At 41.4% G+C, this 18,575-nt stretch overlaps 1 protein-coding gene across 6 annotated transcripts in view; it reads right to left on the bottom strand.

Moving 5' to 3' along the window:
* The window catches only part of SPEN (spen family transcriptional repressor), a 147,348-nt gene that overhangs the window by 68,363 nt on the left and 60,410 nt on the right, over positions 1-18,575 (bottom strand). The window lies entirely within an intron of this gene.

Here is an 18,575-nt window from a genome sequence, read left to right as displayed (position 1 = left end):
CACGGGCTTGGGGGGGGGGGGCAGGGGGGGTGTCTAGATGCCATGTCACAGAGTCACCTGTAGTGGCTGAACCACGGCTGATGAGTCTCCAACCTGTGGCGTCGGGACGAGCCCAACACCTAGAATGGAGCACCCACGGGGACACTATCCGAAGAAGAACATCACTTTTCTTCAGATGGGAGTTTCATTTAAAAACAAACAAGATACACAGCTGATAAACAAATAGGATTAATATATAAACTCCATTTGTAGAAGATATCACTTTGTGCAGGGTTAGCACTTCTAAAAATGGTAATCTGTCAAAACACTGAAATGGACAAAGTAACTTTCATAATCAAAATAAGAATAAATATGTATGTAAGGGATATTTCTCGCCACAGAAACATAAGTTTTGATTCTCCATTGTCTTGCATCTTGTATAATAATTTAAACTAATGCAAAGCAATTGTAAATCACTACACTACCATTCTAATTGGACAGTCTTTTATATCTGCTTTACGCTTATGAGGAAACCTCTATAACAGGGGTGGGGAACCTGGCCCACAGAAAAATCAGTCGAGGGCCACACAAGTGAGAAACAAGAAGCAAAACAAAACCCAAATCTTCAGTGACATGGCCCCTAACTGAGAAGCAGAAAGACACTCCCCACATTCCCCTCATACACCAGAGCAGGGGGGTGGGAGAGAGAGAGGGGAGAGAACCAGTAGCCTCCTACTACTAGCCTGGGCCAGTAGATTTTGTCTGCTCCAGCCCCACAGGAGAATGGTGAGGAGGAGGACTGAGACTCAGGTGCTAGGTCCAGCCAAGCCAGGGGCTGTTTCTCCATCCCACTCTAAGATTCAGTGCAACTGAAAATCAAGATCATTATGTTCAAATCCTATGGCCTTAACCTTACAAACAGTATAAAATACATGCATTTAACAGGCAGGAAGTTTGCAAAGCAAAGATGGAACTATAAATGAATACCTTTCCTGGAAGCCATGATAACTGATTTTTTTTTTTTTTAATAAAAAGCATATTCAGAGATATTTTTGAAAGGAGCAAGCTTCAATAAAGTATATGTTCAGATTAAATTTAAAAGTAGATGGAAGCATTTACTTGTATTCCGAGTCACACAAACAAAGCATTCTTTAAAACGTTTTAACGGTGTCATATAAATCAGGTCTATCAAATTTCAGAAATCCATATAGAGAAAAAATTCTTAAGTTTTGTTTCCCACTTGATTAAGTTATAAAAACACAGTATTGGCAACAGCAAATGTTCAACAACTTCAAGTTCCTTGCCAAACAGATGGATTCCCTTCCAAAATGCTGTTTAAGTTATTTCAGAAATATTACTGTTGTGACTTACTAAAGTATCCCTACATCTATCTTACCACTCATACAGAGGAAGGAAGGTGGTGTTACAGACTTCTGTCTGTAAACTAAGTGGCAAGTTCTGATCCACAGACCCAAGGTTCCCTTACCCCAGCAAAATAAAAGTTCCATTTTAGAAAACTGGGTGGGAAGGAGGAGAGGGGAAAGAGGAGAGAAGAAAAGCATGATTCTGAGCATGCACAGGAGAATTTAGAGGTGGGGCTACGTATCTACAGCTATACTGATTCACTCGCTTTTCCTTTCCACTGTACTCTTCAAACTACATAGTAAAAGCTATTCAAGCTGTGAATATGAAGCAGAAGTAATGAAGCAACTATTCTGATACACAGAGCTATGGAATGGAGGGAGATTTCTTCCACAACTCCTAAGGAATTCCTTAACACAAATCCCACCTGCTGAAGCTGTGTACTGCTTCCACATTTATTGCTTATGTAGTACTCAGTAACAGACTTGACAGCTGCCATACTTCAGCAAAAACTTCAAAAACAGACTTCAGCATGAATCTGCAGAGTTGGAATTTGTATGCAAATTTGACACTATCAGACTGGGTCTGAATAGAGATTGGGAGAGACTAGCTCACTCAAAGTAATTTTCCCTCTTCTGATAGTCACATGCTTTCTTTAACTGTTGAGAATGGGCCACATTCACCCTGATTGAATTGACCTTGTTAGCACTGGTCCTCCCCATAGTAATGTAACACACCCATCCTTATCTGCCAAACTGAAGTTTCCACTTTGTGAATCTAACCAAGGAAAGACTATGCCCTAATAATGTGTTTAGCCTTTAAGGTGCCCTGGGACTGCTTCCTGTTTTTGCTGAAACAAATTAACATGACTACCCCTCTGAAGCTTATGTAGAACAGACTTTAAAGCTTTTAGGAAATATTTTACTACTTAATTTTATTTACTTAAAAATAAGTTGACTTCAGCTTTCTTTTTCAAGTCATCTTTTTGATTTGTACAAATTACAGGAAACCAAAACATAAAAACAGAACTATAAAGTCTTTTGAAGCTATCCTTAAATACTTCTAATTAATAATATACACCAGGAGTATATCCCAGACGATTTCACCTTCAAAAAATCCAACATGCTGCTGTTAGCATGTTTTTTAAAAGAAATGTCTGAGGAAATGGGTGAAAATTCCCTGACAAAGTGAAGGAGACCTCCGTAGAGCTGGAAAAAGCCTGTTTTTTCAGTAAAAGATATTACTTCACCCACTTTGTTTCTCAGATATAGTGTGACCAACACAGCTACAGGAACACCACTGCAAACCACCACTGTTTGTTTACCTTAGCTATAACAGTTTCAGAGAGGTGGCCATGTTAGTTGGTAACTTTAAAAAAGAAAAGAGAAGAAAAAAGAAAAGAAAAAAAGAAAGAGTAAAACTTTTTTTCCTCTTCTCTGCAAGTTCCTTTAAATACCTTTGTCCCATTACCAGTGTTTAAACTTCACCCAGATTTGAATACATGACATAACAGTATTTTTCTCTTCTGGTTGCTAGAATGGTCTCCAGGGGCCAAAAAGCCCTTCTTTAACAGAAGCTTCCATCAATTTCCATGCAGTCATTTCAGCTCAGCTGAATGTGGCTACTAGGAGTCCTTGACTCAGACAGTACTTGTGAACTGGCAGAGGGGAACTTTCATGTATATTAGTTTAAAAAAATTCAACATTCTCCAACGTTAATGTAGTGTTATGGTTACACAAATACTAAAATTTAAAATGGCATCTTCTCCCTGGCTTTTATTACTATCACCTCCAGGAGAAACGGAAAAGACGACTTATGATGGGGGCTAATTTGGCTACGACAAATCAGGAAAGGTCTTGGAGTTATCGTGGATAGTTCTCTGAAACTGTCCACACAGTGTGCTGCAGCAGTCAAAAAGTCAAATAGAATGTTAGGAATTAAGAAAGAGAAAATAAGACAGAATATCTTACTGCCCCTGTATAAAACTACGGTACGCCCACATCTTGAGTACTGTATACAGATGTGGTCTCCTCACCTCAAAAAAAGATATTTTGGCCTTGGAAAGGGTTCAGAAAAGGGAAACTAAAATGATCATGGGTTTGGAACAGGTCCCATATGAGGAGAGGCTAAAGCGACTGGGACTTTTCAGTTTGGAAAAGAGGAGACTGAGGGGGGATATGATGAGGTCTATAAAATCATGAGTGGCGTGGAGAGGGCGGATAAAGAAAAGTTATTTATTAGTTCCCTAAATAGAAGAACTAGAGGACACCAAATGAAATTAATGGGCAGCAGGTTTAAAACTAATAATCGAAAGTTCTTCACACAGCGTGTAGTCAACCTGTGGAACTCCTTGCCAGAGGAGGCTGTGAAGGCTAGGACTATAATAGAGTTTAAAGAGAAGCTAGATAAATTCATGGAGGTTAGGTCCATAAAAGGCTATTAGCCAGGGGGTAGGAATGGTGTCCCTGGCCTCTGTTTGTCAGAGGCTGGAGACAGATGGCACGAGATAAATCGCTTGATCATAGTCTTCAGTCCACTCCCTCCGGGGCACCTGGTGCTGGCCACTGTCAGCAGACAGGCTACTGGGCTAGATGGACCTTTGGTCTGACCCAGTACTGCCATTCTTATGTTCTTTGGGTCATGTCTAGATGCTCATTTTACCAGAGCTGATGGGTTCCTTCTCTTCCAGAGCAATGTACATCATTTGGTCTGCTCTGTACATAAAAAGAGTTCAGTACCGGGGCCCCTATACAGTTATAATGTAGAATAGAAGCTCAATTTCACTAGCTCACTTCTGGGGCGGAGTAACTGGCCACCTCTGCCTTTTCCCACCATGTCTCCTGTGATCTTGACACATCAGCGTTTCTTCTGCAGTTTCATAGTCCTGCCTGAACAGATTCCTCTTCTGACAGAGCAAACAAGTCCAGGATCTCCTGCATGTTCCGTGTTGGAGCTCGTTTGCAATCCTTGAAATTCATGGTCAGGTGTGCGGCTGAGGTATGCTACTTGTTCTGAGGTATGCTTGATACACTGGCCAAACAGAAAATGAAATTCAAACTTTCCTGGGCCATTTCCGGTTCATCTGTAGAGCAGCAGAGTTGAAAGTGCTAGCCAGAGCAGTCACATTGGAGCACTGTGGGATACCTCCTGAAGGCCAAGAACACTGACTTTCACAGCACTGTGTCTTCACTACCCTAAAGTCAACCATGCAAGCTTAAATTTACTATTACTCCTCACAAAAAGCAAAAGTACCAAAATAGACTTTAGCAGCTTTTAATGTTGGTGAAACAGTTTTTGTGGTGTGGAATCACTGTTTACAAAAATCAACCTAATTTGGCTAAATTCATTCTAAACTCATAGTATTCACTAGGCCTTAGGGTCCCACCTAACTCTATGGCTATACTACGCGCTTTGCCAGAAGAGGCAATGCAAATGAAGTACTGATTAGCATTTTCTCGTGCTTCATTTGCATAAGCTCTTCCAGTCCGTTTTTGTGCCTCTCCCAAGGAGTCTTAGGATCTTGCGCAAAAAGGAAACATCCACACTGCTTGTTTCAGTGCAGAAACCTCAAGTGCAAAAACAGACCTGAAGAAATTATGCAAATGAAGCACAAGAAAATGCTAATCCGTGCTTCATTTGCATTGCCTTTTCCAGCAAAGCACATAGTGTAGCCATAGTCTAGGACTGCAGGATTATCGACTCTCTACTTCCAGGAGGGCACCTTCAGATAAACTTGTAGGGGAATAGCTACCATTTTTAGGATGAAGTTATGACCTGTAGAATCACCATCTTTATTGCTTGTTGGAGATCATCTAAATTTGAAGACTCAAGAGACATTTGAAGCACTTTAATGTAGAACTGAAGCCCTGTCAACCCAGGAAAAAAAAAAAATCCTGAAAAGTCACATTAGATATCTATTGGCAATTACTAAATCATCCATACAATTGTTATAACTGTAACAGGCTGGATTACAGAAAACCCCTTTTGACTGTCTGCCAGTGTGCTGATCCTGCCTACCCGTCCTCTGGGGCATCCCACCATACTTTTCTGCTGGGCCAGAAGCTTGGTCTCACCCAGCAAAGACACAATTCGGTGAATAGCTTCCCAGCAGAGCAACACAGATACCAAACCAGATCAGCTCTGGGAGGGTTCAACTACAGGGACTTGTCAGCATAGAATCCTAGAGCTGGAAGAGACCTCAGAAGCCATCAAGTCCAGTCCCCTGCCCAAGGTTGGACCAATCCCAATTAAAACAACCCAACCAGGGCTTTGTCAAGCCGGGACTTAAACACCTCTAGGGATGGAGACTCCACTACTTCCCTAGGTAACCCATTCCAGTGCTTCACCACCCTCCTAGTAAAATAGTTTTCCCTAATATCCAGCCTGGACCTACCCCACCACAATTTGAGACCATTGTTCTTTGTTCTGCCATCTGTAACTACCGAGAACAGCCTTTCTCCAGACTCTTTGGAACCACCCTTCAGGAAGTCGAAGGCTGCTATCAAACCCCTCCTCACTCTTTGCTTCTGCGGACTAAATAAACCCAACTCCCTCAGCCTCTTCTCGTAGGACATATGGTCCAGCCCCCTAATCAATTTGGTTGCCCTCTGCTAGAGGCTCTCCAATGCATCCACATCCTTCCTGTAATTGGGGGCCCAGAACTGGACACAATACTCCAGATGTGGCCTCACCAGAGCCAAGTAAATAGGAATAATCACATCTCTGGATCGACTGGCAATGCTCCTTTTAATGCAATCTAGTATGCCATTAGCCTTTTTGGCTACAAGGGAACGCTGTTGACTCATGTCCAGCTTCTCATCTCCCAGGTCCTTTTCTACAGAACTGCTACTTAGCCAGTTGGTCCCCAGCCTGTAACAATGCTTGGGATTCTTCCGTCTCAAGTGCAGGACTCTACACTTGTCCTTGCTGAACCTCATCAGATTTCTTGTGGCCCAATCCCCCAATTTGTCTAAGTCACTCTGGACTCTATCCCTTCCCTCCAGCGTGTCTACCTCTCCCCCTAGCTTAGTGTCATCCACAAACTTGCTGAGGGTGCAATCCATCCCCTCATCCTGCTCATTAATAAAGATGTTGAACAAAACCTGTCCCAGAACTGAACCTTGGGGCACTCCGCTTGAAATCGACCACCATCCTGACATCAAACTGTTGATCACTATCCCCTGGGCCCAACCTTCCAGCCAGCTTTCTATCCATCTTACTGTTCATTTATCCAATCCACATTCCGTTAACTTGCTGGCAAGAATATTGTGGGAGACCGTATCAAAAGCCTTGCTAAAGTCAAGGTATATCACATCCACTGACTTTCCCATGTCCACAGAGCCAGTTACCTCATCATAGAAGTTAATCAGATTGGTCAGGCACAACTTGCCTTTTGTGAATCCATACTGACTATTCTTGATCACTTTCCCCTCTTTCAACTGCCTCAAAATGGATTCCTTAAGGATCCCTTCCATGATTTTTCCAGGGATCGAGATAAAACTGACCAGCCTATAGTTCCTTGGATCATCCTTCCCTTTCTTAAAGATGGGTACTAAATTTGCCTTTTTCCAATCATTCAAGCTCTCCACGACTTTTCAAAGATAGTGGCCAAAGGCTCCTCAATTACATTTGCCAACTCTCTCAGTACCCTCGGATGCATTAAGTCCGGACCCATGGATTTATGTATGTTTATAGCTTTTCTAGATACTGCCTAACGTGTTCTTTCCCCACCAAGGGCTGTCCACCTTCATCCCACGTTGTGTCACTTAGCGCATTAGTCTGGGAACTGACCTTGTCCGTGAAGACAGAGGCAAAGAAAGCATTAAGCATCCAGGAGCACAGCCCCAAAGGGGACCAAACCCCCAAATAAATCCACCTTACTCTTTATAAAAGCTTTATACAGGTCAGTCCTAGAGAGAGAGACAGAGAGAGATGCACAGAGTTTGCTTTCTTCCCCCATCCCAGTAACAATTATTTGCACTGGGCTTGAGAAGTGTTTTTATTAAGCATAAAAATAGGATTTAAGTGATTGCAAGTAACAGATCAGGTTACTAAACATAGAAACAACATACGCCTAACACATTACAAAACTTATTACATGCAAATGCTTACCCCAAACAACTTTTTCATGAGCTAGGCAGCCTCTTAGATGCAGAGCTGCAGTGGTTCCGGACCCAGTGTAGGACTGAGCCGGGCTTGCTCAGTCTTGGCTTGCGCCAGGTCCAGGACCTACTGCCACTACAGCTCTGCATTTTAAATGCAGCAAGAGCCTAGGCTTATTGGGTAGTCAAGTACTCGACTAATCACATTTCCTCTCACTTGATGCCTCTCTATCAGTGGTAGCAAGGACGGAGGGAGCAGGAGCCAGTGCTGGCATTAGCCAGGTTAAAAGCTGGTTTCCCCCAGCACTGTGTCCACAGTGCTGCCTGCCCCCCGCTTCTGCCTCTATCAGCTTAGGTTTATCAGGTAGTTGACTACACGCTCACATCCCTAGTGTAGAGTATATAATTCCAGGAGCTCTGTGAATCATAGGAGGAAATTTCCATTCCATGGCTTGGAGGTATGCATCTGGTGTTCAAAGAAGGTAGTGGCTGACTTTCTAGCACAGAGAGGTTTTTTTTGCCATTGTAGCAGAATTGCTGAAAAGGGGATAACTGAAAAGGATAAGACTACAGAAAGAGGAATTGTTTACCCCCTACAACACAGCAGGTAAGAAAGAAATGGTGTTGTACTAATGAACTAGGTGTCTTTCTGTGGTTGCTTCCTCTCAGAGAAAGGAGGAGGACCAATAAGAATCTCATGTAAAGGGCGTAAATGATTTGGCTGAGGGCTTAATCATCAAAAACAGTGGTCTAAGTCTCAAACTTGCTAAGCAAGAACCATGTCCCAAAGAAGTCTAACTTCCTCACAGTCCTCAGAGCCAAATAACTAGGTCTCTCCATAACACAAGGATACCCTCAATGGGTATAGAATATCAGGGATGTTAAACAGATTTTATTGTAATCATGTAGCTACTAAAAACTTTAGTGGTTACACAGTTACATGCTGACTCCCCAGAAGCAGGGCAGGCAGCCAGTGTGCTCCTGGCCCCACTCCCAGGGAGCCAACTCTCATACAGTGCGGGGCAGCAGCCTTTTCCTTAGGAGCCAGCATATAACTGTTTAGGTAGCTGATAAGCATGAGCGTATTGTTGACCAGTTTTAACAGCTACACTCTTACATACCAAATATTCATACAATGTGAAAAATATATGCATACATACAGATACTAAGGCCGCCCTAAACAATATATTTATTGAACTCCAAACTTGAAATTTAGTAAGAAACGGGCTGTTCACAAAAAGAGGTCTAGCTCTGCCTGTATGCACCCCTCTGGAGGCAAAAAAACTCTGGGAATCGTTTTTGAAAAGGAGCCTTAACAAGCACTTGGAAATTCTGATCTCGGTTAACTAGTACAAGAGCAGAAAGGAAACCCAGCGTGAAGAAAAAAAGACAGTGGGCATGAATAAGAAACGTCTACGCAGTGGTCCCCAACCTTTCGGGGCTGCCAGGCGCCCAGGACCAGCACCACGCATATGCCGCGTGCTCAGGGTAGGAGTAGCCCATGCACCACGCGCCTGGGGCCACCCATGCACCTGGGGCTGGCACCGTGCATGCACAGTGTGCCCAGGGCAGGGCCGGCCCAGATCATTCGGCAGGCACACATAAATGCCCCTGCAGGCACCATGGCACCCGTGGGTACCGTGTTGGGAACCACTGGTCTACAATTACAAATGTAGAAAGTGATAGAGATGTAGCCGTGTTAGTCTGGTGTAGCTGAAACAAAATACAGGACTATGTAGCACTTTAAAGACTAACAAGATGGTTTATTAGATGATGAGCTTTCGTGGGCCAGACCCACTTCCTCAGATCAAATAATGGAAGAAAATAGTCACAACCATATATACCAAAGGATACAATTTAAAAAAAATGAACACACATGAAAAGGACAAATCACATTACGGAACAGAAGGGGGATGGGGGGGGGGGGGGGGGAAAAGGAAGGTGAATGCCAGTGAGTTAATGATATTAGAGGTGGGGAAGGGGAAATGTCTGTGAGTTAATAGTATTAGAGGTGATAATTGGGGAAGCTATCTTTGTAATGGGTAAGATAGTTGGAGTTTTTGTTAATTCCCTGCGGAGAGTGTCGAATTTTAGCATGAATGCCAGTTCAGGGGATTCCCTTTCAAGTGCAGATTTGAAAGTCTTCTGAAGTAGGATGCAGGTGAGTAGGTCATTAAGACAGTGTCCTTTCTGGTTGAAATGGCGAGCAACTGTTTTTTCTTTGTGATCCTGTCTAATGTCTGTTTTGTGGGCATTGATTCTTTGGCGAAGTGTCTGAGACGTTTGTCCAATGTACATAGCAGACGGACACTTTCGGCACATGATAGCTTAGATTATATTTCTGGAGGCGCAGGAATATGTGTTCTTGATCTTGTAACTCACTTGGTTAGGCCCAATAATGGTGTCAGCAGAATGAATATGTGGACAAAGCTGGCAACGGGGTTTGTTGCAAGGGAAAGTACCAGGGTTGGTATTAGTGTGGTATGTCCTGTGGTTGTTGGTAAGAATCATCTTGAGGTTAGGTGGTTGTCTATAGGAGACTATGGGTCTGTCTCCCAGAGCTTCTTGGAGTTTAGTATCCTGTTCCAGTATAGGCTATAATCTATTGATAATGTGTTGGACAGGTATAAGTTGGGAGCTGTAGGTGATGACAAGTGGTGTTCTATTGTTGGTTTTCTTGGGTCTGTCTTGTAGTAGATGGTTTCTAGGTATTCGTTTGGCTCTTTCAATTTGCTTTTTTATTTCTCCGGGTGGGTAGTTGAGGTTTATAAATGCTTGGTAGAGATCCTGAAGTTTCTGGTCTCTGTCAGTGGGATTAGAGCAGATGCGGTTGTATCGAAGGGCTTGGCTATAGATGATGGATCGTATGGTGTGTGCTGGATGGGAGCTGGAAGCATGTAGGTAACTGTATGAGTCAGTGGGTTTTCTGTAGAGGGTGGTGTCTAATTTTCCATTGTTGATTTGTACTGTGGTGTCCAGGAAATGGATCTCTCGTGTGGAATGGTCCAGGCTGAGGTTAATGGTGGGGTGTAGGTTGTTGAAATCTCTGTGGAATGTCTCCAGTGTCTCTTGGTCATGCGTCCAGATCATAAAGATGTCATCGATGTAGCGTAAGTAGAGAAGGGGTAAAAGGGGACGGGAGTTGAGGAAACGTTGTTCTAGGTCAGCCATAAAGATATTAGCATACTGTGGGGCCATGCGTGTACCCATTTTCTTCCATTATTTGATCTGAGGAATTGGGTCTGGCCCATGAAAGCTCATCATCTAATAAACCATCTTGTTAGTCTTTAAAGTGCTACATAGTGCTGTATTTTGTTTCAAATGTAGAAAGTGTTTTTATTATCTTTATAAAAACTAACAGTGTAATGCATCCAGTTTGTAACAACCTATTTAAACTACAAAAAATGTTCATCTCTTCTGAGATCTTAACTAATCTAAGAAAATATCCACACTAACATCAATTTAAAATTCAAAAATAACCACAGTAAAAACTACTTAAGCTGATAATATGAATAACTTAGAATGATCTAGACTTGTATCAATACAGAAGAGTCCTAACATGTTTTTCAAAAAGAGAAGCCAGCATTAGATTACATAAAATCACTTGTATTCCTTTGCAACTATGCACTGGCAGTTTTCCACCACTACCGAGCAAGAACTTCTGGGGGTTACCATAAAGCAACAGGACAAAGTGCTTTGAAATTGTCTCTTCCGTGGTTTTACATTGTGCTCTTTATAACTTACATGTCTATGAATTCGTGAAGTTTCTCTTGTCAAGAGCCTGCTTTTGGTCAAGTGAAATACTTTATTTAACAGTGTAAATAATAGATAATCATAAGCCACTTTAACTGTAAAAACTGAATAATCCATTATAGTTAAATAGTTTGATACAAATGTGAATATTTCAGTATTATCACAATTAAAATGATCACACAACTTTACCTGCAAATATTAACATTTCAGAGTACAATGATACTTTCTTTGAATTGTATAGCCATTATAACCCTCATAGAACCCTAATACACTTAGGCATACAAAGAATAAGTTTAATGCAAATTTTCATCTTTTGTTTACTTTTTGATTTAAATCAGATCCTTAAGTTTTTAATAAGGTTTTGTTAAAAGCTGAAAGATATTCAGTTTATTTTTAAAGTAATTACATGACTTGCTTCCAAGCCAAAATGAGAGTATAACATTTTTAGCTTAAAGACATTTAACAGCATCATTTAAACCCTAACAAAAAGGAAAGGAAAGCAAATATTCAGATACAACTACAAAGACTCTACTGGGATAGCTATCATTAATTTCTGGTGTCCAGATTACAGATTCAACACATGGCAATGTGCATATAACATACGGCAGAAGGAAAATTTCAGTGTCAAAGGGATTTTCAAATTTAACTTTTTCATTTGAAAAGGTGGTGGCATGTGAGGCTTCTGAAGTAACTCCTATTTATTTTTGTATCCCACCTTTATCACTGCTGTAGCCATCTTCCCAGTAACATATCCTGGTTTAAATAGCTACCACTTCTCACACAGCAATTGTAAGCACATCCCTTCCCCTACAAGTTTAACCACAGACTCCTGTATGTCACATGACTGGAACCCTGCTGGTCTCTCCCAGCCCTTCCCCCTCCTACTCCACAGAAGTTAGGCAGGAGGAGGAAACACAGCTCACATACAGCCTCTGGGAGGAGGCATTCAGCCAAGTCAAACTGGATGATTCCAGTTTAGACTGGTTCTGGAGACAAACAAGCAGTTCCTTGCTTCACCGATCCCCACTATTCAGATGCAGTGAACTCTCTCAGAATACAATCCTCTCTGCTTATATACTGCAGTCTGACTTCTCATTCTATTTCCTAAAGAAATCATTAAATCAAAACAGCTTCTTAAAGCGCATATTAAGAATGGGTCATTCCCAACACACACTCCACATATTTCTTTTTTAAAACCCTTCCTGAAATAACCAGTTCAAGCAATTCTAAGCAAAGCATCACAAAACCTCTATAAGAGAAGAGATGGAACTGTGTTCAGTCCCCCCGTCGCTTGCAAATATCTTTGGGAGGTTTCAACCCAGACACACAATTAAAAAGTATTTTTTTAAATCACATATGAAGATGTGTCACAAAGACGGGTAATGATGTGGAATGTAACTTAATAGAGTTAAGCTGGAACACAAAAGACAGGACTATGCAGCACTTTAAAGACTAACAAGATGGTTTATTAGGTGATGAGCTTTCGTGGGCCAGACCCACTTCCTCAGATCAAAATGTGGAAGAAAATTGGCACAACCATATATACCAAAGTGATACAGTCAAAAAAAGTGAACACATATAAAATTGACGAATAAGATTTACGAACAGAGGACGGGTGAGGAGGGAAGGTTAGTGTCTGTGAGGCAATGGCATTGGGGTGATAATTGGGGAAGCCATCTTTACAAAGATAGCTTCACCAATTATCACCCCTAATGTCATTACCTCACAGACACTAACCTTGTCCCCTCACCCCTCCTCTGTTTGTAAGTCTGATTTGTCAATTTTATACGTGTTCACTTTTTTTGACTGTATCACTTTGGTCATGCCAATTTTCTTCCACAAATTGATCTGAGGAAGTGGGTCTGGCCCACGAAAGCTCATCACCTAATAAACCATCTTGTTAGTCTTTAAAGTGCTGCATAGTCCTGTCTTTTGTTTCAGCTAGACCAGACTAACACAGCTGCATCTCTATCATGAATAGAGTTAAGGCTGCGCTATAGAAAAATACCAGCAACCTCCTGGATAAAGCCAAAAAAGTTTACTCTACACTTGAATATCAACAGTATACTCTTTACAGTGCAAGGGTGTGTGTAAACTACATGGCTCCGTCGATGGAGCCATGTAGATTTGTTTGTTTGGCAAAGGGAAATGAAGCCACGATTTAAATAATCGCGGCTTCATTTAAATTTAAATGGCTGCCGCGCTGAGCCAACAAACAGCTGATCAGCTGTTTGTTGGCTCAGCGCACTAGTCTGGATGCTCCCGCGCCGACCTGAAAGCCCTTTATCGACCTCCCCGCTATGCCTCGTAGGATGAGGTTTACCGGGGAGGTAGATAAAGGGCTTTCATGTCGGCAGGAGAGCGCCCAGACTAGCACGCTGAGCCGACAAACCGCTGATCAGCTGTTTGTCGGCTCAGCGCGGCAACCATTTAAATTTAAATGAAGCCACGATTATTTAAATCGCAGCTTCATTTCCCTTTGCCAAACAAACAAATCTACATGGCTCCGTTAGCAGATTAATACTGCTGTATTTTTGACCAAAAAGGCCCCAAAGTATTTTGCTGACTAGTTCAAGTGTTAGGCAACTCAAAAGAATCAGTCTTTCAGAAAAAGGTAAAACCTATTATGCAATATAAATCTTAAACAATTACTCTAAAGAGATCCAGATGAACTAAGGAAGCGTAAAATCAATGAGGAGCCTCCTTGTGGCATCTTAAAGACTAAAAAATGTATTTGCGCAGAAGCTTTCATGGGCTGGAACCTACTTCATCAGATGCATGTTTTGCAGAGAGAGAGAGAACACAGACTACAGTCAAGAAATTTTCAGATGGTTTTAAAAAAAGGAAGAGATGCTTGAGAGACAGCAAGCAAGACAAGACAAGACAAGACAAGACACCTCTTCCTTCTTTAAAGCCACCTGAAAAATTTCTGTCTATTCAATTTAAAGAAACGTGGTAACGTCCCATGGATGACTTTTTTTTTTTTAAAGGATGATCTGACTATACTTAGATTAGATGTAGTAAAGACACAGAAACATGAACAAAAGCAGAAGAACAAAACGATGCTGCTGGATAGCTGCTATAAAACTGAGGACACTAGGGGAATGTCTAGACTACATGCCTCTGGTGACAGAGGCATGTAGATTAGGCTACCCGGCATAGGAAAATGAAGCGGCAATTTAAATAATCGCCGCTTCATTTAAATTTAAATGGCTGCCGCACTGAAAGTATACTGGGGAGGTCGACAAATGCCTTTTATGTCGACCACAGAGCGCCCAGACTAGTGCACTGAGCAGACAAACAGCTGATCAGCTCAGCGCGGCAGCCATTTAAAATTAAATGAAGTGGAGATTATTTAAATCGCCGCTTCATTTTCCTATGCCGGGTAGCCTAATCTACATGCCTCTGTCGACAGAGGCATGTAGTCTAGACATACCCTAGGATTGTTGTATTTCTTATGGAAAATAATTAACTATAATTCACATTCCCTAAATCTAAGATAACATTTAAATGGCATATGGCTTTATCTCAACAAAATGATGACGATCAGAAATTTCACCCTGTAGATAATTACTGATTATCAAAATAAAAGCAATTTAAAAAATATTCTCTGCTCCAGTCTCTCCCAAACAGAAACATTCACTAAATTAATCTATATCCATACCACCCCCATCCCTCCAACACACACACACACACACACACACACACACACACACACACACACACACACAGATTTTTAAAAGGGTGAAGATCTTCATTTGGGTAAAGTTCATTCCATATGACTTTCTATATGAAATTCTTTTGCTCAATGATCACCATGACCAGACCAAAGTATGCACAGACATCTCCTAACCCACTCTCAAATCCTAAATCTCATTTAAAATCAATGATTCATCACTAACTGTGGCAGACACAAGCTAAGAAAACAAGAAGGAGGGGGGACAACGACAGGGAAAAGCTGGTATTGTGTAATGAAACTAAATTCACTAATTTCTACTTTCACTTCAGCAATATGCAAATAAAGGCACCGAATAAACTAAAGTATTCTAAGTCCCATGCTCCCAAGAAATATTTACTGTTTTTGTTCCACTTGTTTTTCTCCATGATTAAAATACATTAGTTCTTGTGGATATTTTGATATATTGTGTGTTAAAAAAATCAAACACTAATGCCTGAATAAATGTTAGACTTTAAGGTGCCACATCTCATTTTTGCTGAAATAGACTAGTATAGCTAACCTTCTGAAACTTGTCACCAATGCTTTTATTTTCTACAGTTTCTGTTGCTCTAAAAAGAGGAACTTCAAAACAGATCAAGCACATTTTTTAAAATAACTTCTAATCTATAAAGTACCTGTTATTACAACTTTAGAAACACCTTATAAATAGCATAACTCTCAAATTCACATTCAGACACTAAACTAGAATTTCTTGATGTACATTTTATTTGGTGCTACAAAAACAAACTCTACAAATGCTTTTTGAGAATGAACTACTTTGCACATATGCTGGGTCTGGTGCTATAATATGTGGACAAGAGTTTGCACCTTATGGTGTGAATATCAGCTAATTGTACAACTAACTAAAACCGAAAAACAAAGCAAAAAACACCCTACCTTGAACTTAAACACTGAGTAAGCATTCTTGTAAAGTAACTACAGTTCTTCACCTTTTCTTTACACGTGTGCACATACAAAACTCAAAATGATTTCTTTTACTTTTTTTAATACTCTGCAATGAAAACTTTTGCTCAGTTGAAGAAAAAGATAAAAAACATTTCTAATAGGATTTGAGAAGACATAAGTTTAGTTGCCGAATGTCCACTTATCATGGGTGTGGCCAACTTTCCCACAGTCCCACAAAGTTTATTTACATCCATCAGTCCTGGCTCTCCCTGTTCTGTGTGGTTATTTAGCTCTAATTTACCCTTAAATGTCTTCTAAGAGCCCAGTATTTAGTGGAAGTGTTGGTAATGCTGCTAAACAATATTGACCTCCTGTGGTTTGGCAAATTCTCTGGTTCAGCTCTGGTCAGGTCCCGAGGGTGCCAAACTAGGAGGGTTCAACCTGTAGACTGAGCAAGGTGAGGGAGACAATACCCCCTGATGTAGTGCCTACTGGGACTACAGCCTAGCCTTCATGCATATTCTATTTTTAATCGAAGTACAACAAATGTGCTTCCCAATATACAATCTGTGGTGCATGAGAAAAATCAAAATAGTGTCGAAAGTAAGTAATGCTGGTGATAGGAAAAAACAAATGCAATTTCCATTTTTCCCTTTAATTCCGCCAAAAAAAAGTTCTCCACGATAACGTACACCAGTGGTCATCAACCGGGATCTACTGGTAGATCTTGGAGCCTCTGACAGGTGATCCTGACTGGTTTGGCCAAGAGGCTGTCAGGTGCCACCACTTCAGCTGCCCCTTCCCCCACTGCATTTCTGCTCTTTGCCTGGGAGCCTCCTGCGTTCTGTGCAGGGCAAGGGAGGGAGAAGAGGGGTGCTGATCTCAAGGTGCCCATTTCTCCCTCTTTATATCCTATCTCCACAGAGCAGAGAGGGGGCACAAGACTTGGAGGGGAAGAGTTTGCTGGTTGCTTTTGGGAGTGGTGCCGGGCCAGGACAGGGGCGAACCTGCCTTAGCCCCACTGCACCACCACCCAGGAGCTACAGTGCCCAGCTGAAACCCACAACCCTACCCAGTCATGAACCTCCTCCTGCACCTCAAGCCTCTGCCCTAGCACCTCTGTATCCAAATGCCCTCCCAGAGCCTACACCTAGAACTCCCTCCTCCACCCCAAGCTCAGCACAGGGCTCCTCTCATACTCCAAATCCCTTAACTCAAGATCAGAGCCTGCACCCAAACCCTCTGCCCCAGCCTGGTAAAGAAGTGAGTGAGAATGAGGGAGGGAGAGAGGGAGGGAGGGAGGGAGGATGGAGTGAGCAGGGGCAGGGGCAGGGTCTTGGATAAGGGGCACGAAGGAAGCAGGGTAAGGGTATTTAGGTTTGAGGCAGATCTTGGATTGCATTTAAATTCAAAAAGGGATCTCATGCTTAAAAAGGTTGGAGACCACTATCGTACACTGACTGGGTGGAAGATGCAAGAGTGATTTTAAAAAAAGAACACAGAAGCCTAACTAAGTAAAACTTACAAATGCAATTTTTGTTTCTCAAAGCTATGTAGGGTTTGTTTTTTCAAAGCTATGTAGGGTTCATTCTTGATATAACATTCACATGCCAGTCTCAGACATTTTCACGTCAGCTTTACTATCTGGTATTTTGTAAGAGACGAAAGGGTCTACTTTCACTGTCTTTTTATTAGTTTTTTAATCTTCTAAATTACCCCATTGCCAAAGAAAACATCCAACAATAATAAAAGATCTCTTAAAATATATACGTAAAATGAAGCTTAACTGAAGTGGAATTCAACACACTCCAAACCTATGTTTGCATATTCTAGTGATATAAACAAAGTATTTTTCCACACAACATTGTCCAAGTAAGGAAAATCTTGTAATCTTACTATATTTAGTCTATAAAGTCCTTTCTGTGGGTTATGTCTTTCAAAGAATGAATATATAACAATTATTTTAATTCAATTATTTTTCTGCTCATTATTCCATGGTAGCTTATGGGAAACTGCCTCAGAGCCAGATTTTTTTAAGTGTGTAGCATTCAGAAACTCCCAAAATTTGACCTTAAATATTTACACTTGGGTCTAGAAAGGACCTATTGCTGCACAAAAATACAGTTTACAATGGACAATGGAGACAATGAGACAGACATGAAAGAGAGGCATGAGAGGATTCTCTTGGACACACCGGTGGCGATTTTCACTTTAAGAACTCACTAGACATCAGTCAGATTGTCTAGCTGCACTCGTTCCTGACTCAGTGCAGAAGGTTAGACTAACTGGATGACTGCTCAGGGTTCCTTCTAGGGATGTAAAATACTGTTTAGTTAACCAATTAAATGTTGCTAACTGATTCAAAGGAGGTGGGCAGGGGAGTCACTCCAGCCTAGCTGGGCTGGCGCAACCCACTGTCTGCAGTGGAGGGCTGTTTCAGCCTTTGCTAGTTAATCATAACCAGTTAACCATAACCGGTAACAGTGATGTTTACTGGAACCATTGACATCCCTTCCAGTCCTACTTTTTTTATGACTTTTCTGTTAGGCTCTAAAGTCTGTATAGCATTTATCATAATTCACGAAGGTGAATGAGCATTAGTACAACTGGGTATTTCAGTTTATTGAAAGAAAATCAGCTCCTTGATTAGCTTTAGTTATTATTACACTAGTTTTAACCACATACACATTATATTCCAATACTGAAGCCATCATGCAGCTGACTATATAAAGCTCTTAGGAGTTGAATAGTCAAGA

The sequence above is a fragment of the Pelodiscus sinensis genome, chromosome 23 (assembly GCF_049634645.1).
Source record: "Pelodiscus sinensis isolate JC-2024 chromosome 23, ASM4963464v1, whole genome shotgun sequence".
Lineage (NCBI taxonomy): Eukaryota > Metazoa > Chordata > Testudines > Trionychidae > Pelodiscus > Pelodiscus sinensis.
This window is presented reverse-complemented; position numbering and strand designations above follow the sequence as displayed.